Source organism: Ambystoma mexicanum, chromosome 2p, assembly GCF_040938575.1.
Source record: "Ambystoma mexicanum isolate Mex_15411 chromosome 2p, UKY_AmexF1_1, whole genome shotgun sequence".
Taxonomy (NCBI): Eukaryota; Metazoa; Chordata; class Amphibia; order Caudata; family Ambystomatidae; genus Ambystoma; species Ambystoma mexicanum.
Genome location: NC_090923.1, coordinates 593,452,250 through 593,477,294, shown reverse-complemented (window position 1 = coordinate 593,477,294; position 25,045 = coordinate 593,452,250). Strand labels below are relative to the sequence as shown.

The following is a 25,045-nucleotide window of genomic DNA, read 5'->3' as shown; positions in this document are numbered from 1 at the left end:
CTCAGTCCCTCTTGGCTTGGGTAATCCTTTCAGGAATTAACACTTAACAAAGTGACCCCCTTGAGATGCTGGGTTTCCACAGACTCACACTTTTAAGTGTACAGTCATTTGGGTTTGTTTTAATAGGGTTTTGCTGCTTTTCACTAGTTCGGGATCCAAAATGAACTTGAGAATCACTTTCACTCATACGCAAGTCCTGCTTCTTCGCAATAGTTCGGTATTCAAAATTGTTCTCTGAACTACTTTTATGCGAGTGTTTCGCACTTGCCGAATGCCTGCTTCTGACATGCGAGTGGGTACGGAGCGCTCTGGGCCATTACTAGCTTGTGAATTCACTGGGTAAGACTTGCGGCACCATTCCCCTCACTGCTCGCAGGACTTCTGCTGCTGTGGCTCCCAGTGACCTGGCAAACTACTTCTGTTAGTCTGCCTTCAACCACGCCAACTACATTTTGAGCTCCACTTGCTCCTGATGCCCTCTGGTGCACGCCAGCCACTGGAGACAGACTCAAGGCCCTCTGGTGCACGCCAGCCACCTGAGACAGCTTCCAGCAAGCTTTCCGCTGTGCAGTCTCTGTAGAACAGGTCACAAGGGGGTAAGCTTTCCTCCGACACGCTTCCCACTGCGCGACCTCTGCACTTCAGATTTTTTGAGAGACAGACCCTCTCAGGAGCGGCAGCTGAAATCTGCCAAACAGCGGTCCCAGTGTCTTCTCTCTCCTCCAGCTTCTGCTTGGTCTGCCACAGGAACCAAGCTGCTTCTGCTTCTTGTTTCCTCTGCTCTTCTCCACTTCCAACTCCTCTATGGCCTGCACCCTGAGGGGGCCTATTAAGCCTCTGTCTCCCTCAGGTGTGGGTCATCTGCGTTAATGAGCTGACTACTCCTGCGACATTGTACCTTTTCAGCCCCCATCTTCCTCCCAGTGCTTAGGGGATTATGGGCCTGTAGTCCCTAATGGAAAATGTAGGTTTTCTTACTTCTGTTCTACAATAAGCCATTAAGAGTGGGGCTTTCGGGAAAGTTGAATAAGGAGGTTTCCCATTCCTCCTGACCAACTTCCCTCCCTCGTGTCATCCTCCCACAGAACACCACCCCCAGGTTCAGGATCAGAAAGCATCTGCCTTTCCCTGGTCACATGAGAAGGGTCCCAGGCTCCCAGGGCAGGTCGTCTGGGATAATCATTGCTGATTCATCACAGTAGTCACTGTACAATATTTTTGAAGTAAGGGTATTCTAATAATGGATATGCACTTTTTTATTTTTATTTATTGTGATATAACCACATTTGGTTTTTTACACATTCTGTGTTTAAAATTAAACATGTTAAGAATTTATAAACATCGCAGTTACAAGTTGTATCAAATTTAAATAGTATTCCCTTTATATGGCATTTAAAACCAATTCATCACAGTCTTGCAATTTAAAACAATGTTTTACCCCTCCATTCAAATAATCAATTACCAGTATTCTTGTGATATAAAACCTGTGAATTGCAATACCCTTAAAACATTTAGAGTCAATTTAATTTTGTGCCGGCAATCATTCTTTCCCAGAAAGCGGCAGAGGGGAGTCGATCAAGTGAACCTACTAAACTCCCCAAGTATTCCACCCTAATTTTCCAAGTACCTTTGCAGAATCTTAACAGGTGCTCTAAGGTTTGTTTACTTGGATCCGAGCATTCCGTACATAAATTACATTGTTGACTCTCGAAGTAGAAGACGGAATTCTTTAGCATGAACAAAGAATAATACATTTTTCAGTATATCAAAATATATATTGTAAGTGAACCCATGATATCACAGTGGACTAGGGAAACAACATAAAAGGCTATAGTGCAAGGTTGGCACAGATAAAACGAATATACATGCTGCTTACTCATTACTAGGAGCACGAGGGTGAACAGTTGCTGTAGGTTTGTGCATCTACATCATCAGCAGTTACAACACAGATCTTGTAAAGCAGGCTGCCCTGAAATCATACTGCTGGGTCACACATAGTGGTGGAGGATCTTCTTCGGTTATGTAGGCCACACAGCCAGAGTTTTCTCAGCAAAAATTGTTCTGCACCAAGGTTGGCATTATCTCACATCGATGGCACATACACCAAGTGGAAACGTCTTCCATGCAACGAGAATGAAGATCCTGTCAGTGATCATCATGACTCGATTCACCATCCTTTCAGCGACTTTATCTCCCACGCATTTTCTCTCTGGTATACTCAGGCTTGTAAAATAATTAAGGATTGAAGAAGTAGAAAATCAACCCTAGGAGAAAATAAATATTTAGTAATTTGGACAAAAATATTACATTCATCTTTTATTTTAAAATGGCATGTATAAGAAAATTATGAGGAGAAGAAAGACATGTTATAAAAACCCATAGTGCAAAGACTACAGGAATAGGTGCAACGTTGGAAAGTTCTGTTTGGCACATGAAAAAACCAACTGATGTAAATATACAATTTAAATCAGGTTAGCAAAGACATTTGTCAATTATGTAATAATTACTGAAAGTGAAAGCACTTGTACAGAAAAGTCAGAGCTAGTGTAAATACCTTTTTCGGTTCTATTCATTTTAGTTAGGTAGCTGAAAACAGCAAAAAGGAGTCATAGAGACTCAAAATGAAATAGACTGACATAAAGGCAGCAGAAACTCTGATGTTGTTTGATCAGAAAGGGTTTGTTGATATTTATAGAACAAAGAGGCGTCTTGGAATTTCCATAAAGACACGTCAATAGATTGCGCACAGAGGACATAGGAATGAGACATTCACTGGGGTGGTGACAAGGAGTGTAAGCTTAAAGTTAGTGACTGCTGATGTCAGCTTGAAAGGTGTACATTATGATTTACTGCCACCAGGGCAGTTGAACTTGGGTTGATTGATCAACGAATAAGATTATCATAAGATGGTGTTTTCCGACCCGTGCAGTTTCGCATTTCCAAATGTCAGAAAATCGACGGTAAGACACATTGAAAAGAAAATTGTAATCGATATATACTTGAGAATACATGCCCTATCCATTAGCCCAATACAATTCCTGAGAGAACATCTCATTTAATGCCTGGATCTTAAAAGATAGGCCACACTCAATGGTTATCATCAGTCACACCCGCTCCCACCCATACTCTCCGGTTGCATCTTAGAATCTTGTTCAGACCGCATATCCCCACCACAGTTATTGCCTTTTAATTATCGAGGTTTCAGTATTCAAAAGCTGATCCAACTTTTTTGGCCAATAGAAAATCCTTGATTTGCTGATCTATTTGGATTTAGTTAACATTGTACCCTAGAGAACAACTACTTTCTCAAACGTCTTGCTAAGCTCTTCTGTTAAAAGTGAACACCCTCTGTCATGCTACTTCTCATTATTTGTGCTTAGGTGGGGTAATGCTGCATATAGTTTTTGTGGCAAAAGTATTTTACTTAACATTTTTAGAATTTGAAGTAAAGGGGATTTTTATGGAGTACTCATTCTCGATTGGGTTACATATTTATATATAAAGTAGATATTTAGAATGGATATATTCCCCCCACAGATGCCTCATGTTTAAAATTCATCACAGATGCAGTCTGATCTAAAAGGTTTTGAAACTGCCATCAAGTCTGTGTGGCTCCATCGCAGCTCCTTCGTGCCTTACATTGTGGCAGTTTGATGCCATCTGTATATATATCTGGAGATGCCACCCCCATTTACTTCAGTTCCATTTTCCTGTGGTCAAAGTCAGGAATATTCTCAACATAGTCACCTTTCTCACAATTATTTTAAGAATGTCTCTTCTTAAGTCAGGCTTTAAGTCGCACAAAGAGTGTAGCTGCTCCATGTCAGTCTGCGACTGCACTTAATGTTTATGTGGTGCCGCTTCATGTACCCAAAGATTGCAAGGGAGCATATGGCCAAGGTTTTTCTGGGCCTTCATAAAAATTACACTATGGAATATTGTACTCTGTAGGAATTCCAGGCTTGCAGTTTAGTGCCAAAGACACTGTCTCAGACTTAAGTAGAAGTCTGAACGAACAACAAAGAATGCCTTCACCATTCAAGGAGTGAGTCTGTGCCTTCTGGAGCTCATTTTCCTCTTTTAGAAAGCGACGTCAAAATAGGTTGGAGACAAACGACCCCATGCCTTAGATGCGTCAGCCATGTTTTGGATCTGCACCTTCTGTCCTCACCTCTGATTCCAGAGCTCTGGGATGATTTGCGTCGTGCGATGCTGGGGGTTTCGAGCAGGCCCCTACATCCATGAATTAATGTTTTCCCTGCTGATCCAACAACTCACACCCATGTGCCCAACGAATCGAATCTGAGTGTGATATGGGAGTACTCGCTATCGTAGTACCACTGCAGTTAGCACTGTTGTAGTTGGCTTCCTGAAACCAGGGCAGTCCACAATGATGCAGTCTATTCCACCAGAGTGGCCTATACCTTTTGCTTCATGAAGAATCACATAGCATGCAAACCTTGATTTTGTGGTTTAGGGATATGTTTGCAAAAAATGAGGATAAAGATTCTAAAGATTTGCCCTACGGGTTCCAACCAAGTAGCTCTTTTAGGAACTCTTCCCTACTATAATTTGCCGTTTGGGGCTGTTTTACCGCAGAGGAAATGTTCGAAGGAGAAACAACCGAAGATTATTTGTTTGAAATAATCTTCGGTCATTTCTCCCCTGACCATTCCCGATGTGGCTAACCCCTACCCACACCCCAACCCACCCTCCCACCCCCTTACTTACCCTCAATTCCATCTTGCTGGTCCCTGCGACGCCAATTCCCTTTCACTTCCGTGATTGGGAACCGGTGCTACAGGGTCCTTTCCTTTTTTGTTTTCCTTCGGATCAGCTGTGGGGGTGTCCTCCGCAACCCCCGCTCACTGTATTGGATTCAGTCATTTTGGCCAAAACCGAATTTGCACCTGAGAACCAGAGAGAGTAATCTTTGGTCCAGCTGGCTGAGGGTTTAAGAGAGTCAAGAGGCCTAGACATTTCCTTCAATGCTGAAATGGAAACATCAGCCGTTGCTGTCTTAGTTAAAGACTTTGGGACCTTTCAATGTGTATTTTCTAAGAGTTTGGACTCTCTGGGTCTGACGGCCGCATGCATGGAGCACAAGACCCATGTCTTGATACACATCCTCAGCCCCAAAGTTGCTAAGTCTTTCTATTATTGAGATGAGCTATTGTTGGTGTCAGCAGGCCATTGTCTGCAAAGTCTGTTTCTAAAGACCTTGCACAAAGACACAAGGCTAGCCTGTAAGAACCTATGTTTTTTGTGGCATTCCTATACTAGAGAGCTTGGTAGTTCATTGGGACACACCAAGAATTAGATACGCAGCTATTCCCACTGCCCCACCAGATATGCAATCTAAAAACTAGATGTATGCGCAAGACAAGTGTTTGATTTATGCATTTTGTGTCTATGTACACTGAATGTGTCGTGACCTAACCCCCAGTTGTACAGTTCTTTCCAACAGTAAGACAATGATGCAAAGGAGACAGGAACGCAACTTTCTAATTAATTCCTTTCTCCTTCAGATTCCTCCTCCATCATATTCTAACCCCAGCTCATCTGATCCTTTGAAATATTTTCACCACCAGGGGTGCAGCGCTGCTCCGGGTTGGCTCCTTCCAATGCCAATGTCCCCCTTATTGGACATGACGTCAGGGCCATTATATATCGAGGTGCTGCACTTTGTCGCTTCAGTTCCTTTTGTCCACTCACTGTCTGTGTCGGGAACACGCAACCTACTCTATTTCGACAAAACATGCCTAATCCCATGAAGGCCTCTGTCTTCCAGCCCTGTCTTGATTGTGGCCGGCAGATGTCAGACGCCAACCCCCACAGCTGTACTGCTTGGGCGAGGAACATGACCCCATGACTGCGTGTTGTGCCAATCCATGCAACAAAGGCCTTCTGGGAGTGGGCAGCTAATTTCCTGATCATTCCCCACAGGGGAAAAGGTGAATTGAGGTGATCTTGGTTGAGGCCTGCGTAGAAGCGCTTGGTGTGCAGGTCAGAAGATGGTCCCCAGCCCAAAAAAAGCACCACAAGAGGTCTGCTCACCAAGCGGTACCTCTCACCACAACTTTTCTATTTCTTCCAAGAAGAGGAGCCAAACAACTCCCCTGATGAAGGTCCACAACTACTGTTTCCGATCCAATCAGCCACCTCGGAAGAATGGGAGGCCATTGGGTTAAAGATGCTTGGCGTTTTTGCCAAGGTGCATGCTGTATTGGTGCCAGTAGCACCATCGGGATCCACCACACCTGAACAGGCCAGCAAGGGACCCTGCAAAGCCCTGTGACCGCGCAACCATGGCCTTGGTCCCGACTTCTTTGGCCAAAGACCCACCCTGGCGCTAAAACACACTCTGCATTCAGGTGTCAAGGAGTTGGAGCCATCTCTAGCCCCCTCAACTTCAATGTTATCGGCACTGTTCAACACCAGAGCTCCTCTTGACTATGCCCCGCTGCCTATAGGGACATTTAGATCAAAGATCGCCAAATTGTTCATGAGGAATGTGGCCCAATCCATTTGGGATGAAGCCACTATGCCTAAGAGAGGAAAAGTACTTCCCTGAGGAGTTATACGGTGAGGACGAGGATGTATTGGAACTGGCTGCAGGACTTGAAGCCAGTGGCCTTGATACTTCTCCACAGTTGGATATACTACCAGTTCTGACTCCAGTTGGACACCAGGCCTCTTTTCCAATGCCTCAAGATGGTGGATGCCCTAGGGTTATCGGGTCCCATTCAGACCTAAGTTCCTTTTGAATTATCAGACAATCCTGGATGAGGGACTCAGGGGGGAAACCTTACTGCCCTTCAGTGTGCCAGTTGAAGCCCCAACACGGGAGGTCTTTTATACTAGAAATGTATATGTGCCACTCCTCTGATGAAGAATCTATGAATACAGCTCCTGTGACCTCCCACAGGATCCCTGAAATTCATGCTTCCAAGAGGAGAGCATTAGTGGAAAGGGGGCCTGCACCACCTTCAAAGTCAAACAAAAAGGGTGAAAGGGAACGGAAAGCCCCTTCTAATACTTCAACAAGGGCGAAACATCCAGCTCTGACTGAGAAAACAGCTTCTATGAGCTTGTCGACCGCAGGTAGGATCCCCTCATCCACAACAGTGGCAAAGGGGTCATTGACATCCAAATCGTCCACGACAGGCACATCTCAATTAACTGAGGCCTTTTCCACTAAGGACCTATTGAAAAAAACATGAGCGATCCACATCCACAACATCGTCCATGAAAACTCCATCAACGAGAAAGTCCCTGTCTATGGAGAGAGTATTGTCCATGAAAGACCCTTTGTCGATGGCCAGAGTACTGTCTACATGAAAATCATCATTGTCGGGCAGACAATCGGCGACGAATGGTGCAGCGTCTATGGAAAAAAACATAGTAACACCACAAAGTTTCTCGTCAAACAGATGAATAGAATCCGGATGAAAGGGACAAACGGGTCCCTTTAATACCACAAGCTTTAGGATTCAATACTCTAAACCTTTCTCCAATTAAGGAAATGATAGAATTACTAAATATAATTTTTCAGGAAGACTTCTCCGATGTTGGGGAGTTCTCGGAGAGAACGAGGTCAGTGCTTAAGGAATAAGCCCCCCATGGCAAACAACTTCTGAGGACACCACAGATCCATTCCAACCATCCCTAATACAAACCTTGAAATATACAATGGATGCATTCTGCTGTGTACCCTGTGTTTTATTGTACATAGTTCATCCCTGTGCCATTCTGTACATAGCTCACCCTGGTCAAAAGGAAGAAAATGTTAGTTCATCTGCTTCAAACTTGGTGGCATCCTTCACCAGTGATGTCATATCAGTTCTAGTTAGAATCCTATATCTGTGACATGATTTGAATTGCATTGAGATGGAATGTTTATCCATGAACCGTGGGACAGTTGGTAGCTGAACGAGTGGGAGAGCTGCAGCCCTTTGACATGTATCTTCAATAAAGATATCTACCTTACCTGAGAATGCGTAACTAACTTGGATTATAATAAATTCCAAAGGAGACAGAAAGCTTACAAAGCTTCTAGGACACACAACAGTGAGGACCATCCCAGTATGGCACCTATTCATAGTCAACAAGCAGCACATAGCCAGGCTGTACCACCCAAGAGACAGAGAAGCGTCTCTCCGTCACGGTCTACCAGAGCACCACCCCTGCTATCATTCAATACGAAAGATCCCTATCACTAGCAGGACCCCATAGAAGATGCTTATCATGACTTCTCTGAACCAGAGATGCAGGCGGATGTGCTGGAGCTAAGAGAGATTCCTCAGGGTTGACCTCAACAGGATGCTGATGAAAGGGAGGACTATGTCATTGAACATCAGAAGCAAGATTCCCTAGGGACAATGTTCCCTCTAATTCTTTTGGGCTGTGTGCGGCAAAGAATAGTTTTGTGCGGGCTGTTTTTCAGTCATGTGCGCAACTACGTCATGCACCGGTGGCGGTCGGCGCAGGGGGCCCACCAGTGAGCAAGTGCTTAGTGATCCACACTGTGCAAGCGAGAAATGCGAATTTGCGGCACAACACAAGTTCTACTTCCAAGGACATTTCGGTGCTCTATTTGTCTCCTAAGACTTTAACTAGTCTGAAATTTTGTCTTTTTAAATCTCTGAACATTAGCAAGATCTTTCTTTTTATGATGGATTAGTAAAAAGAAGGGAGTCTGGTGCTTCTAGTAGTGGAACGCAGATTCTGCCTCACAAATGACTCGGAGTGCATAAGTGTGTTGGAGAATGGGATACAGGCAAATTAAGGCCACCACATGGGCTACAACATAGTGTGATGACGACTCTGAGTCGATATCATAAAGAGGGAGGGGGGCACGTGCATCTAGGACAACAGACCTATCCATCCTGCACAAAGACGACTTTAATTTTGCTTAGAGGCACTAGCCCAAATGGAGCTCCTGCACAACATACTGCCTCCAGTTCTTTGTCAAAGTGGCAGTAGTGCCAGTTGTGGAATCGGGGTGGAGGTCTGGGATTGCCTATTACTTATACACAAGCCAAAACTGTTGCCTTTGCCAATGCTTATTTAACAGGACTTCAGTGAAGGACACATGCATAATGCTTATAAATTGAGTGGCTGAGGGCAGATCTTGTTAAGACATTTTTATTACACCAGTAGCAGGGTTTACTGCTCCAAATAAGTAATTAACTGTCAGAGGAAGAATGCTTTGAATAATCAAGTGCAGAGTTTGATGGTAAGGCTTGATTAAAGTGAGCTCAAAGAGGTTGCATGGGGAGTATTTTGGGCAGGGACGGGGAAGACGCAGGAACTGGGTGGGAATGGCCAGGGAAGGATAAGCAGTAGTATTTGCAAAGGTACCACTTTATTCAGGGGCCTGCAACCTTTGGTTCTCCAGATGTTTTGGACTACAACTCCCATGATGAGTTCTAGCCAGCAACTAGCATTGTCATATTTGAGGGATCATGGGAGTGGGAGTCCAAAACCTCTGGCGATCCACAGGTTGGACACCCCTGCTTTAGACCCTGGTTTTCCTGTTTGTTGCGACTCGAGTTTTGTTTGCCTCTCATTTGGCTTTCTTGAATGTTTAACCCTTCCAGGTCTACTGTGCGGACTCCACAGGCACCACCAGGGGCGTTGCTAGGGGGGGGGCTGAGGGGGCTATGCCCCGGATCTTTTGGCTGTAGCCCCGGATAGAAGCTCAGGAGCTACAGCCAAAAGACTAGCTAGCCCCGAGTCCTGACAGCCTGGACATTAGCTTAGCCCCAGATCTTTTCCAGTCCTAGCAACTCCCCTGGGCACCACTGTGTAGGAATTTATCATATCTTTATTGTTCTACGTTCTCATACTAAAGATGCTTTATCGATTTAGGAGAAACGTTGCTATGCATGGATGTTTTAAGAGGAGTATTTTGAGCATAGCAATATCTGTTTTACAAACGTGCATCAAGGGAAAGCAGTGTTCAGCCCTGCCTCCCTCACCCTAACACACAATAATCCTGTCTTTACTTTTTGTGTGAATTCCATTCTGTGTACGGTAAAGGGTTTTGCAAATTTTTAACCCAGTGCCATCCCACTCTAGACGCCCATGTCCTTTCTTGTGTACAGAAGTGAGGCATTGGTGGAACAGTACACTTTTGTGGAAACAGGCTCTCCTTAGCCCGGTTCCTCTGTTCACTCTGCTAGCTCTTAATTATAAAGTATTGATGTTGTTGATGACCCAGATGACTCTGGATTTAGAGCCCATTCCTGACTTGCAGCCCCCACGCGCAGTGCCGGGAGTGTAGCCACGTTCAGGGGCTGAGGGAATGGGTGGGGATTGTAACGTGTAATGGCTGTGTCCACCGATGGCCGTGTCCAGCGATGGCCTCGCCCAGGCGCATGGTGTTCGGAGCAGACTGGTTTGGGGTTTTGCTGTATGAGCTCGGCCCCCAGCCACATTACGCTGGTTTATGCAGGAAGACTGCAACACTCGTCGACCATATAATGAATTCATACACAATGAGCATGGTAGGAGCGGAGAAGGGGCATAGTGGGATCCGAGCATATGTGGCCATGTTCTTGCCGTCCTGTAAAGAGAGAGAAAAATAGAATGGCATTCTTTTTCTCTTTCAAAGTTCCTTCCCAAACTTATTTGCTTCTCCTTTTGGTGACTTTCCCTTTTTCATGACCACACTCCTTTTACACCCCTTTGCTTTCGCTCCACTTCTCCTTTATGGCTTCCTTTGCACCTGAGAGCACCTAACCCCAATGCTGGATATCCGAGAATTGGCTGGCGCTTTCTTGTTCCTGCTCATTGCTTCAGGCCTCCTCTCTCATTCGCCCGGCGTCTTGTCCTTCTTTCTCTCTTCTTTCTTTCACTGGTTTATTCGGTGCCTCCCTCTGGTCTCCTGTCACTCTGTTTTTTTCCGCTTCTCTTTCTCCGATCCCTGCCCCCTTCTCTCACTTTCTTAAATTGTGTCTTGTTATTGCCTCTCGTTCTTTCCTTCCACATCTCTCTCTCATTTTATTTTCATGTTCTTCTCTGCATCCCTTTGTGTCCTTCCGTTCCTTTTCCTTTCACCCTTCCATCTCTTCTCCACCGAGTCTGGCATTCCTTCTCTCCCCATGTGCTTTACCCCTTCCTTTTTTTATTTCTTCCTCTTTCGTTTGGTGTGTTCTTTCTCTCCTGTGCCTCCTTTTATTTCCCGCTCTTCTGTTCAATTTCCATGTTTCCTTCCCTTCCTTTTCTCTTCTTACCACACTGTTTCCATCCTTTCATTTCCACCTTCTGCCTCTCTTCCTTGCATTGCTTCTTCAGCCCAGGCCCTGCCCCGCTGTCACCATATGTTACGGTTCACTGCCTCTCCGTCTTCCGTCACTGCCCGGTCCTGCCCCCCCTCCTGCCACCTCTATGCCCTTCCATGTTTTCTTGGTGCTCGCCTCGCTCTCTCCCCATGATTCTCGCTCCCCCTTTCATCTTTTTATTTCTGCCTTCATGTTTGTGTTCGTGCCTTCGTTCTTATATTTTGTCCCTCCTTCCCTTGTCAACCGGAGCAGAGCACTCGCTGCCAGTGCATTTTGCGCAGCAGGCCATCAAAAGGACGCTCCCAGATGGTACCTACCGACTCCCAAGCCAACCACCCAAGCCCAGCCCCACACACTTGTTTCACGCTGCTATAGCTCCATACCTGTTAACTAAGAGTGGGTCCCACTCACACTGCCGCTCGGTGAAAAATGCCAGCCCGTGCTGGTGGGCCTGAAAAAAGGCTGGGCCTGGACTACAGCCAACTACAGTACAGAACTCTAACCAAGTGCCATGTGTGATTGGCTGTGCAGCCAAGCACTGCTACAGCCAATCCGATTCAAAGCATATTAAAACTGGTTTGTGATTGGATGAATTATCTAGTCAATCATACTGTGATGATGAATAATAAAGAAGGGAATGCAGGGCAGGAAAATTAACGTGCGCACTGCATGGTAAACAAAAGGATATGCAGGGCTCCAGAATCAAAGGCGCGCGGCCGCACTGCCGCGCACCTTACAGGGAACATTGCCTAGGGAGTTCGTCTCCACCTGACAATATTTCATCATTCCGTTCGATCATAGGTAAAGCTGCTATGATGTTTGATCTTCAAGATTCATTGGAAGAAAAGAAGTCTGTACTATATGAGCACAGAGCTAAGAGGCGAAGGACTACCACCGCAATGCAAATTCTAGATTCCGTATAGGTGGCAAGAGAACGAACATTAACTAACTCACTCTCAACACCTGCTACAACAGCTAGGTGTGATGAATCCAATGGTGTCATCACTCCTTTCTTGGTGGTGATCTATCCCCATGTGGCCAGGGGACAGCAGCTGCTTCCTGACCTTGGGGCAGTTATGAGGGAGCATCACATGGATGGAGGCTGACAGGACATCAAGGACTGACTAGTCCTTCAAGATAGCTAAGAACACTGTACCACCATTCACATCCAAGTTATCAGAAACAGACCTTTATTTTCCTAAGTGTGAAAATACTGTAACAAGGAAGATGAGCCGAGTAATGAGGATCAATGGAGGCTAGGAGCGCAGGCTGCGCTCTACTTGTTATGAAAACCTACCTGAAGCCAGGAAATGTAAACCGGCACACCAGCTGATGAAGGGAGGCTGGCTGGGGAATGCTACCTCCCTCTGGGCTGACGGAGGAACCATGGGACTGGAGTGCTGTCCGTGGAGCGAAGCAGCTTTCCAAAAAGGGAAAGGAAAGCAAACTGATGGAGAGCTTACATGGCAAGGACACCACAAGCAGATGGAGAGCTTCTTGGCATTCAGCGGTACAACAAGGCAACCTCCACCGAACCCCAGAGAGACGCGGAACAGGGAAGTGGGATCTGCAAGATGACTTGAAGTGGGAAAGCAGAAGCGGCGAGAGAAGGCAGAACGCCAGAAGGCTACCAACAACTTGCAGCTGGAGAACTGACAAAAGCCAGCCAAAGCCGGTTAGTCCACCCAAGGGAAGCAGAGACACCAGGGTGTATCGGCAAGCATTCCAACCCCACATAAATGCAAATGAGAAGGAACGAGCAAGTGTTATTCTCTTAAAGAGGCATAACGGAATATACAGAAAAGACTTCATACAGATAAGAGAATCCCTGGCAGGCGAGTATACCAGGCAGATACAAATTGCAAGTATCTTTAAGTGGAAAGGTCATGGCAGGAAAAGTATACCAGGCATGGTCAGATTGAACAGTGTTTACTATACAGTATCTGAGAAAGTCCTGCTCAGGATATAACCGGACTAGTGAAAAGGTTGCAAAAATACATCAAAAGGAAGTGGAAACCTGGCAGTAGAGTACACTAGGTATCCGAGTAAAGTATGGACTTAACAGCCAAGTTGGTTTATGTGGTTGATCAAAAGAAACTTGAGGAACTGACATTCTTGAAATACAAGGACGAGTGGAGAGAAATGCAGGCGGAGGGAACTACCCTCTGCAACAAGGAACTCTGTTCATATGAACTCTTTTTGTGTTGGAGTTATGCATTTCCTTTTTGGCATTTAGTAGTGTACAAATGTTCAAAAACATTTTTCCTTTTCACCTTAGATATTTTTTCTAGATGTAAGGGCCAGAATAGTACTTTGGCCACAGGACGATTTGTTTTAGATATCTTGACTTTGGACCGGCCCTTCATTTTGTTTTTGGGTAGGAAAACACCTCTTAGAGTAGGGACAGAGAGGTATTTACCAATCCCCTTTTATTTTAATAAAAGTCTTTGTCCAAACACATTAATCCAATCCGTGTATCATTCCTGGTTCTTCACATAGGCCTGAGAAAAAGTACAAGGCACCTGAAGATGCACCACAATGTCTGCGAGGGCACCCGAAGCCAGAGTCTGTTATCACAGTGGCCGCCTGGAAGAAGATTTCAAACCCTGCTTCTTCTCTCACTGCCCCACCGGACACGGAGGGAAGAAAACTGGAAGCGGTATGCAGAAAGGGAAGAAACCTGAAACAGGGATAGACTGTGTCCTGTTGTGCTGGGGAAACGAGTATTGTGTGCCAGCTGTGTGTTGAGTAGTATGTGGTTAACCCTGATACCAATGCATATACTAGTCAAAGGTGAAAAACCACTTACGCTCCGCGCTTGGCCAGTAAAGTTCGCAATAACTGTCCAGATTTAAAGTGTCCCAAAGTCTTCAACTGATTGGTATTCCAGTTTATAGTCTGATATTTAAGTTAGCAGGAACAGCCAACACGTGTTTCGACTAAAAAGTATTTTTCAAGGCTGTACATTAGTATTTCATAAACATGTCACACCATAATAGATACCACAGTAATATTAGTTCAACATTAGATGTTTACCACAGTCAGTTGTAAAATACAGGTGGACACACATAATAGGAAGATAGTTATGTAGAACAGTAAGTTACATAACATTTGTCAGTATATACCCACAGGTAGCAGGGTTCAAGGAAGAGGAAAGAGAAATATGCACATACAACAATGCGTTATTCTACATGTTTAACAGTGTCTCATTGGATTTTGTGCAATATGTGCTCAATAGTATAAAAACAGTGTTTCCACTACAGGCCATTGCAGAGCCCCATGTATCGTGGCTGTCAATTGGTGTTCTTAAATATCCCACCAAGGTTATTTCCATGTGTGTTTTAATGTTGCGGTTATTCTTGCCAAACTTGAGTTGTGCTGCCACCACTAATTCTATAAAGGATCATTCCATGCTCATGAACCAGGTATAAATCTCCCTTATCCCATCATTAGTTAGCATATAGGTGCTCCTCTGTGCCACCCTACATGCACTTAGCTGGAACCACCCAAAATTTAGACTAGCCAAATGGGTATCTCTCTGCGTTACCCTGTAAGTCAGATTACATAAATTGGCTCTGTGTTCATACCATACTGTTCCAAAACCATGCCACCCTAAATGCAGGGTAATTGGTATCCAACAAAACTTAAACTCACCAAATGGGTTTTTTCTATAGTTTATCCTGTAGGTCAAATGGCAGAGGTTATCTCTACATTATATTGTCATACTATTCCAAACAGCCATAGTCATTATAAGATGTTCCTAAACATGCGCTCATGTGTACTTACAATAAGTAGATTGGAGCATTCTTTTGAAGTATTAAATTATATGGATAATGCTAAAGCCAGCCGTCCCACTCGTTGGAGTCCTGTAAAAATATATCACAAATGCTAGTCATCTGTAAGTCCCTTATACAATATTAATCACACCTAGTGTATTTCCTCAAAACATAAAATATACATACTCACAAAGATTTGGTGAGGTGTCCTGTATGGCGTCACTTCACGAGTGCTCTGCTTGTCTGTCTCATGTGGGAACTCCAAGGTTTGTTATAACATTTTCACGGGTGCCGTGCAAGGATGCGATGACGTCATCACGCTTTACCACACACGGCATGCTGGGAGATGTAGTTCAATTCCGTTTTCTTGGGGTTTTTTCTTCCTATTGTGCCATCAAAAAATAATAAAAATCCATCCACATATCACAATGCCTATTGAAATGTTTTTGCTGAAAGTTACATTGAATGTGCCAAAAGTAAGCACTTGTAAGTGCACCATTAAATTCTACAGTCCGTTTGAAATAAATGTTGCTTGGTTCTTTGCGAAACCGTGCTCCCCTAAAGATGAGAGACTTCATCTCCGAGTGCACCTGTTGCATCCAAATGGTTAACATCAACTGATTTGTCACCAAAGAAAAGTGGCTCCACACTACACGTTATTTGGCAAGGATACATGTCATTCCCTTTAATAGTGTGCCGGTGGAAAGTTATCACATAACCAGAATAGCGCCCAATTGTGTGACACACCAGCCTGTTCGGGTGCAAGGAAGTTTTATAATGTAAAGTACAGTAAGTTACTCCTTCCCAATAATAGTGACTTGCTAGTTGGCCAGTACAGTAACAGTACGGATGTCTGTCCCATTATTTATAAAGTTTGTCCATTTGTAAGCATCCCACTTGATGTCACAAGTGATGGATGTTAAACTTATAAAACCCCTGTACCCCCAAAACCTGTGTGAAGTGAGTATCCATTAAAATGCCTGTGCATTTAAAGGTCTCAGTGCATAAGCATGTACCCCCTTATGTCATTATAGCCATAATAGTAACTACTAAATGTTTGCACTCATAAAAGGACATGCATCTTATGTTCTTTGTTGAGACCCTCTGTTGTGCACTTGAAAAGACATATACATTTAGTTTCCATTTTGCGAAGTTTCAATGTCAAATCACCACCCTGTTTGCCACATCTGGCTTTCATCAGCCCAATAAATCTAATATTCTGTTTATTATCTATTTGATGCTCAGTTTGCCAATGTACTGCTAGAGGTAGCCTAGGGTCTTGGCTACCAGGATTAGCCAGATGTTCCTGAATACACGTCCTAAGTTGCCTAATGGTGCTTCCAATATAGATCTTGTCCCACTCACAAATAATTGCGTATACCACATGGGTGGTTTTACAATTAATGAGGTTCTTAATTTGTATCTCAATACCTTCTTTGTATTTAAAATTCAAACAGTTGGTATGGGCAAATGTACACATATTACAGGTCCCACATTTGTGGAACCCTTTCGTCTTTGTCAACCAATCTGCACGAAACACTCCTTGTTGTGTGTTTAAAAAAGGACACAGTTTGTTTCGTAGTGTTGGTGCACAAGTAAATACAAATTGTGGACCTTTGTAAATAAAAGGTAAGATAGCCTTGTCTATAAGCAACAAATGCCAGCGTTTTCTCATGATACTGTACAGTATCTTGCAGTCCTTTAAAATATTGTGTAATGATGCTAATGCAGCTACTATTGTCCTGAATTTTCGTCAATGCACCGCTTTCATGGCTGATCTCTCCATCCCACTGACCTTATTTTTTGCATCATCGATTGTTTTCCTAGAGTAACCCCTCCTCATAAACCTCTGTGTCAAAAGCTCACATTTCTTATCATAGTCATGAGTGGTACTGCAATTTCTACGTGCTCAGTAAAATTCCCCTTTTTGAATATTGGTGATTGTAGATGCCCGTGGCAACTGGTGGCATAGAGTGTACAGTTAACCTCTGTGGTTTTATGTAATGTAGCTGTTTCTATTTGATTCCCTTTGCAAAAAATGTGCAGGTCTCAGAAATCGATACATTCCAGATCACAGTGCCCAGTGAACCTGATACCAAAAGCATTGTTATTCAAAAAACAAATGAATTCCTCAAAAGTACCTTTAGTGCCCGTCCAAACAACAATAACATCATCATCAATGTATCTCTTCCATGTTACAATATAGTTCCCATATTTGTTAGCCTTCAGAGCGTGATGGTCTTCAAATTGTGCCTTAAACAGGTTGGCTAATGATGGTGCAAATTTCACCCCCATGGCAACGCCCTTAGTCTGCAGATAATAAACACCATTAAAGAGAAATACATTGTGGCTTAGTGTGAACCTAAGAAATTCCTTGATCATTGTAACATGTACCAGATAAGAGGCAGAGTGTTTGCAGAGCGTGTATTCAATTGCCTGGATGGCTAGTTCATGGTCAATAGATGTATATAATGCTGTTACATCAAGAGTGGCTATCAGGTACTCATTTTCCCATTTGAGATCCTGAAAGATAGCTAGGACATGTGTGCTGTCCCGAATGTACGATGGTATATGAGGGACATATTCCCTAATCGCATTATCTATATATTTAGAGAGATTTTCTGTGCCCCCCTATCCCACTCATAATGGGCCAGACTTCTGGTAGTTCTAAAAACTCTTTGTTCATTTTAGGTAGAAAATAGATTGTTGGCATTACTGGGTTTTTTGTATTCAGAAATGAACTTTCCTCATCCAAAATGCACCCTCTTTGATGCCACTCTTTCAATCGTGAAATCACTGATCAGTGATAATGTAGCCTTTGGTCTATAAGTTCTGCATTGGGTTGAGAAAAACTTTTTTAGTTTGTTTTCTTATAAACTTAAACACATCCATTTGGAAGCTAGTGAAGTCTGTCTTGGTGATTGGAGAAAATGATAAGCCTCTGTTTAGTACAGAGACCTCCATTTCAGTTAGGGTCTGATCTGAAAGGTTGGTAGCTAAGTTATCTATAGTCATCCCCCTGTCTTCTTCTTGGTTCCTGATCTCCTTAGAATACCTAATGGTCCTGCGTTGTCGTCTGGGCTTTCCTCTTCTCCCCCCCCTGCCCGTTGCGGGATGGTCACTATAGGTATATTTGTGACGATAAGGGTTGGGAACCTTAGTTGTTTGCCTGTAGTCCTTTGTGTTCCCCGCCTGTATCTCCTGATCTGTTGTAAAAAACTATTCTCCGTTTTTGTAGGCTCATTGGGTGTGGTGGCAGATCCTTATCTGCTGCCTGCTCCCCATCTGATTCTGCCTCTCAGCTTGCTGGGGTTGTATTAGGAGTACTCTCATTTGATTTGTCTTTGGGTCCCCCATCAAATTTAGGCTGAAAGGTGTAGACCCGGTCCTCCCTATAATCTTGGTCATCCCTATAGTATTTTCTAAACTTGCATATTTTTATGTCATCTTGGTACAATTTAAGAATTTCATGCATTTTTGTATAGTTTTTCTGTTTAGAGCTTTCTGCATTAGGCATTGTCTGTATCTCCTCTTTAACTTAATCAATTTGCTCTATGAACCTCGCATGCTGTCTGGTGGCATGCTCAATAAGCAATTGGATCATGGCCTTGGAACTCTGGTTTAAATTTGCCTCCCATTGGCCCTCTAAATCCTGATCTTCTTTACTTTCAACATTGGGTAAGATTAGGATCCTTAGCCCCCCTGGGAATTCTGTCATCTTCTAAATAGTTAATCAATGATGCTTGCTCCCAGTACTTGTTTCTCTTTTTTTGAGAGTCGTTCAAGTTTAATGAACTTCTGTTGTAATGTTTCCGTGGAGATGGCAGTGGAGCCAAAGGCATTGCTCATACTGCAAACAGGGCTGCTCTGTCTGCTTCCCTAGTCAGTAAATACTCTGCCATTGTCACACTCGCTCCCCTTAAGCCAGCAATGGACATGTGAGAACAAATAAGAAACCTGAAACAGGGATAGACTGTGTCCTATTGCGCTGGGGGAAATGAGTATTGTGTGCCAGCTGCGTGGTGAGTAGTATGTGGTTAACCCTGATACCACTACATGTACTAGTCAAAGGTAAAAAACCACTCACGCTCTGCGCTTGGCCTGTACAGTTCGCAATAATTGTCCAGATTTAAAGTGTCCCAAAGTCTTCAACTGATTGGTATTCCAGTTTATAGCCTGGTATTTAAGTTAGCAGGAACAGCCAACACGTGTTTCGACTAAAAATTATTTTTCAAGGCTGTACATTAGTATTTCATAAACATGTCACACCATAATAGATACCACAGTAATATTAGTTCAACATTAGATGTTTACCACAGTCAGTTGTAAATTACAGGTGGACACACATAATATGAAGATAGTTATGTAGTACAGTATGTCCGGCTAATGCCCATTGAACCAGAGGAAGGGCAACAACAGCAGCATTCCATTCAGGAGTAGCCATGGAAGACCTATACAGGGATGCTTCATGGAGCACTCTCCTTACATTTGCCAAGCACTGTCTGGAGAAATACACTGGAAGGGAGCCAGCTGTTGGCCAGGCAGTACTACGACACCTGTTTACTTGAGGTAGGAGCAGCCTTGCTTTTTCCCTCCTTACCTTAATTCTTTAGCATGCATAAAGTGTTCTGTGGTATGCCTCGGTTGGGTACTGTATGGAACAATTGTGTGCTTCATGAAAGTATGTGGCATGTGTCCACTTCTTGGTTTTCTATTCAAGCATGTGAATTTATGAAAGTTCCAATGCTGGAAAAGTCTTAGTTACTTACCTATAACTGTATTTCTCCATCATTGGTATCTTTCATAGTTTCACATGTGCACGCCTCCCTGGTGAGGCTGCTCCGGATACAGTCAGCCATCCGTATATCAGGCACTATATTTTAGGGGCTCAAAATCTGAAGATGGTGGCCTGTGGCCTGTGGTGGAGTTTAAGCCACATCATTGGCCAGGTGGAAAAGGACCAAAATGAAGTGGATGGACAACAAAAGTTAAAGCCTGTCAGGCGTGGTTAGTAACGTACATTGTTTTGTATGTGAAATTTAAATTACCAGGGATTCCCGGTGACTGTATGAAAGATAACAATGCTGGAGAAAAACAGTTACAGGTAAGTAACTTAGACATCGACAACACTGGCCTCCGATAACAGTAGTCATGTGGTCTCCCTCTGAGTCTCAGGAACCCATCAAGGTGTTGGAGTTGAGGGCAATCAGGCTGGCCCTGGTTGCTTTCCTTCCCTCTGTGAAATGCAAGACTGTGCTGGTCCTGACAGACAACACAATGGCTATGCACTAGTGGAACAAGTGAGGTGTTCTAGGGTCCCTGCCACTATTAAGAGTAGCAATGAGACTTTGGTTCTGGGCTCTGGGGAATGACAGGCCTCCGACAGCAGCTCACCTTACCGTAAAGGAGAATGCCAGAGTGGATGCCTTGAGCAGACTAACCTTCGGCCTCTCACAAGTGGGAGTTCTGCCAAGAAGTGAGATTTGTTTTTCTAGAGGAGAACACCTCAGGTGGACCTCTTTGCTTCCAGTGTGAACAGGCATTGCAAGTTGTTCTGCTCAAGGGAATTTACTTGACAGTGAGCTCTGAGGGACTCTTTGATGGTCGACTTGACTTTGGACTTCCACTATTCATTCCCACCCATCTCTGTCTTACTGCCGGTTATTAGGAGACTTTGCCTGTTTGTGTCTGCTTTAATCCTAATGGCTCATGACTGGGAATCCAAGCAATAATGTTTGGCAAAAGTGTGCAGAGAAGCCTACATAGCTGCTTGGCAAATATCCAAGACAGGGACCCTCCTGTGTAGGACAGACGTGGCAGCCAGGCCTCTGGGAGAATTATTCTTTAGACCATCAGACATATCCTTTCCACTTAGAGCTTAGCATTCCAAGATGGAGAGAATGATCCACCTTGACAGGGTCTGTTTTGTCACAGTCCTGCCAGCACAGGCACCAGCATAACCCCCAAAAAGCTGGTCATCTTTACAGACGTTCCTTATCCGAGAGACGCAGTAACTGAGAGCCTGCACTAGGTCCAGCTGACGGAATCGCTCCTCTGCTTGGTTTAAGTGCTGTCCACTTGCTCTTCTTTGTCCTCCAGATCCACATACTGCTATCGGTGCCTATCACAGATGAGGAACCTGTGAGAGGAAGGAATCCATTAGAAGAACAGATTACCTCCATCCTGGTAATATTCTTTCTCATGGATGTTCCTCCCACGGTCCCCATCCCCCACCCAACTTGCCACTCTTGGTGGATACCTATGATTCTGCTGTCTTTCAGCATCAAATTGCCAGGGAAAAATGGGGAAATTGAGGTCATAGGATGTAGCCACTCAATATATGCTGGCCCCAGCATCATGTCCGAAGCGTAGAGGTGTCGGGCAGAGACGTGCTTGCTGCGCACCTGGCGGTGAAAATGTTTACAAAAGTTCAGCTACACTGGGCATTGAATATCATCCATGGAGGCCACCATGGGGCACAGGCAAGATGGCTGCCTGAGAGCCTAGCTTCATCCCCTGACTTGATAAAAAGAGGAGACATGGTGAATTGCGGCCTGTCAGCACATACGTTGTTGAGGTGCAAGAAGTGTGGGGCTCCCACTAGATGGCTCCAGGAGAAGGGGGTGAGATACCGATGGGGCTACCCCTTCGCACTCGTATTCGAATGGGGGAGGAAAGATACCATCTGGTGGCGGAGGAAGAGATGCAACGCCGTTGAGAGGGGTCTACTTTGGAAGGTGGCAGGCAAGAACTAGTTCATAACCAGCAGCCCGGGGCACGGAATCAGTGCGAGCAAAGCACAGGACAAAAGGTGTCTGGAAGTTCCAGAACCTTAACACCCCAGCACCATGACACTTGAGAGTGGCCTGAGGATTTACTTGACTCTCCGTGTCTCTGGGGGCCTACCCCAGACCCCTCACGGGTGTTTCATCGGGGCCGAGAGGGTCAGACGGGAGGACAGATATGACTGCTGGTTGCGCTGTTACATTTTTGAATACTGAAACTGAGTTGCAGGGTGAAAGGGTAGAGGTGTGCGGAGGGGGTACCTAGTTGTTTGATGGGGGGATCCGGGTGTTGGGAGAGTGGGTTTGCCGTTTGATTAAGAGATAGCTAGGGGAATCGTCCGAGCTATGTGGTGACAGAAAGGTTGAAGGGGCTGCTTGACATGGTAACTAAGGCAGGGGTTGCATCCCTGATGGCTCGACGGATACGCACAACATGGTTGGGGCACGCGATCGAATGCCTCAGATTGGGATTGAGATAGGGAGAGGGGAGGGGAAGGGAGATGGCAATAAGAAAGGGAGCCTCATGCAGCGGAACTCACATGCAACAAGGGATAAGTACTGCTCAAGAAATAAAGGGGGCAACCAGCGAACAGTGAAGGGTCATGGCTGAGGTGATAGTAGGCACACTGAACGTGAAGGGATTGAACTCCCAGAACAAGAGATGCCTAACTAGCAACATGTTCCGGAAGCAGAAACTGGCGATCCTCTTCCTGCAGGAGACCCATTACAGACAGGGGGTGGAATCTGCAATAAAGGGTAAGGGGATTGGTATGAACTTCTGGGCCTCCCACAGGAACTCCAAGAAAGAGAGGGTGGGGTTCCTACTTGGTAAGTCATTTAGATTGATGGGGATCAAGGCCAAGAGGGGCTTTGATGGCTGGTTCCTGGGAATAAAAGGAATCCATGAGGGGAGACAGCTCATGCTCGCCACCCTGTATGCACCCAATGCGGGACAGCTGGTATTTCTACGTCGGGCATTTAGAATGGTGGATGGCTGGGCAGCGGCTGCTATGTTCTTGGGTCGGATTTCAACCTAATGGTGAACCCCACGCTGGACTGGTGGTTGGCAAAGGGGATGGGTCTCAAAGCAGTGGGCAAAGAAAAGCTGGCATTTTGGGACCTTCTGCAAGATCATTATTGGGCGGATGTTTTGTTAAGCAGAAACCTGTGCAGTTCCCTTAGGGACCACTGCAAAAGAGTTAGGACTACAGGTAAATCTTACAGGCAGTAAACCCAATTGGTAGCAGTCTGTACCACCCAGATTTACCTGGTAGCTGTGGCTGAGCAGTCATACTTCTCTCAAGATGAGTTAGGCAGTATATACAGTATACACAATAGGTACAGAGATACAGTAGCACAAGCAAACACTGACCAGAGATTTGGTGTAAAAGTACATAATTATTTATTTAAAGACACACTTGTAAATTACACTAGCACAAAAAGAGGTACGTAAATTCAACACACAGTCACTATTATATATATACAACCCTGATTACTTATTAGACAAGTCTTAGTGAGAAACACCACTTATTTTCAGACAGAGGTGAGCGCTTAACCTAAGATGGAACTCTAATAAGTTATAGAAAAAGGGAGGGAAAAGGCAGAGTTATGAAAGCACACAATTTCAATACTTTTCAAAGAACCACAGTGAGGCAGGTTTAGGCAAAGTCTACTGGAGAGCAAGGAAGGTCAAATGCCAGGCCCACTCTTAGAGAGAGCAAGTGAAATGTGTCCAGGATCACACAGTGGGGTTATGCCCAAAGAGTCTTTGTAGATAGTTCACAAAAGTTTGAGTCAGGAAAAGTTAGTTAACAGGCCCTAGGCTAACCCAGGTTAGAAAGTCGAGGATTTACTGTCACCCCAAACGATCTGTCGCAAGGGAAGCCAGGCGGGACACAGTACCTGAAATGGGAAGAACGCTCCAGCGGGGGCAGTTGTTCCTGGCAGCGGGTGCAAGTCAGTGATTCATCCAGAGGAAGAGGAGGTCTCGACGTGGAGGAAAGATGAAGGTTGTTGCACTGCCAGGGAAGAAACCAGCCGCAGAGTTTTCTGGTTACAAGGTACTACCCTTTTTTTCGCGGTAGTGGTAAACCGTGGTATTCCGGTTGCCGGGGTGCTTGGCACAGTCAAGGCGGCCACAAGATGGTCCAGGAAGGTGAAAAGACGGGCAAACTGGTTATCCCCACCAGTCAAAGGAAGAAGACTCTCCAGACTGGAGATCTCCTCTGTCGTCGGGAAAAGTGGTGAGACGGTTCAGCAGGGCTCCAGCGGTGGTGTCATTGTTGCAGGTTGGCTCGGCTTCTCCCTCCTCAGATTCTTTAGGTCCTGTGGCGACTTCTGAAGTTCCAGTCCACAAAGCCCTGCTTTTATGCAGAAAACCCCCATTCATTCAGCCTAGCTGTCACTCAAACATGCTTAGTGGTGAGCCGGGCGGCTCACCACTTGGGCCAATCACACAAGAGTGCGACTTGAGTTGCCGAGGCAACTCCGTCCAGGGTGCCTAAACCCCCTCCGAAACTCCCTGTGGTACCCAGACAGAGTGGCACCACTTTTGGAGGCTTCTGTGGAGAAGCCCGCCAAAAAGTGGAACAAAGGGCTCGCCTTGGGTTGGAGTCACAGAAGTGAACACAAATGCCATTTTGGAACCAAGATTCGGCAAACCATACCAAGCGGTGCATTTATATTAATTTAATAAACCAGCGGTATGTTCGAGGCTACTTTAAAAAGTGGTAGCCTCGAACAATGGGAAAATCCCATAGGAATATATTTGCGGTCGAATATAAAAAGTAGTATCCACTGCCACCAGCCAAAACTTGGTCGGGGGGGGACTGGACAGTGACCCCTCAAACAACAGACCCCGGGCAATCGAATTGCCTTGACCAGTACGTCCACAATATCATGGTTTGTACTGATTCTGTTCACAATTTGAGACTAGTAAAGCCAATGGTGACTTTACATGCACTGGGAGACAGTAGTCAGTACCAGGGTATGGAGTCTATGTTTGGGGGTCGCTACGACACCCCTGGGTTAATGCACGGAGGGTGCTGTGTAACCCACATATCAAAAACACATGAAGCCCTATGGGGTAAAGGACCCCATAGCCCATAGAACACATACAAAGTCAAAGGAACACCTCAAATCATGTCTAAGAGTCGGGGGAAAAGAGTCTCACTCTTAGCAGGAGAAAAAAAAATAA

The 25,045-nt window shown here is 44.9% G+C and overlaps 1 long non-coding RNA gene across 1 annotated transcript; it reads right to left on the bottom strand.

The window, feature by feature from the left end:
- Positions 1–1,300: 1,300 nt before the first annotated feature.
- Positions 1,301–15,443, bottom strand: LOC138566588 (uncharacterized). The gene is made up of 3 exons (XR_011301971.1): positions 15,255–15,443; positions 15,075–15,154; positions 1,301–2,264 (listed from the first exon to the last, which is right to left on the bottom strand). It is a non-coding gene; the product is annotated as an uncharacterized lncRNA (long non-coding RNA).
- Between the last annotated feature and the right edge of the window lie 9,602 nt (positions 15,444–25,045).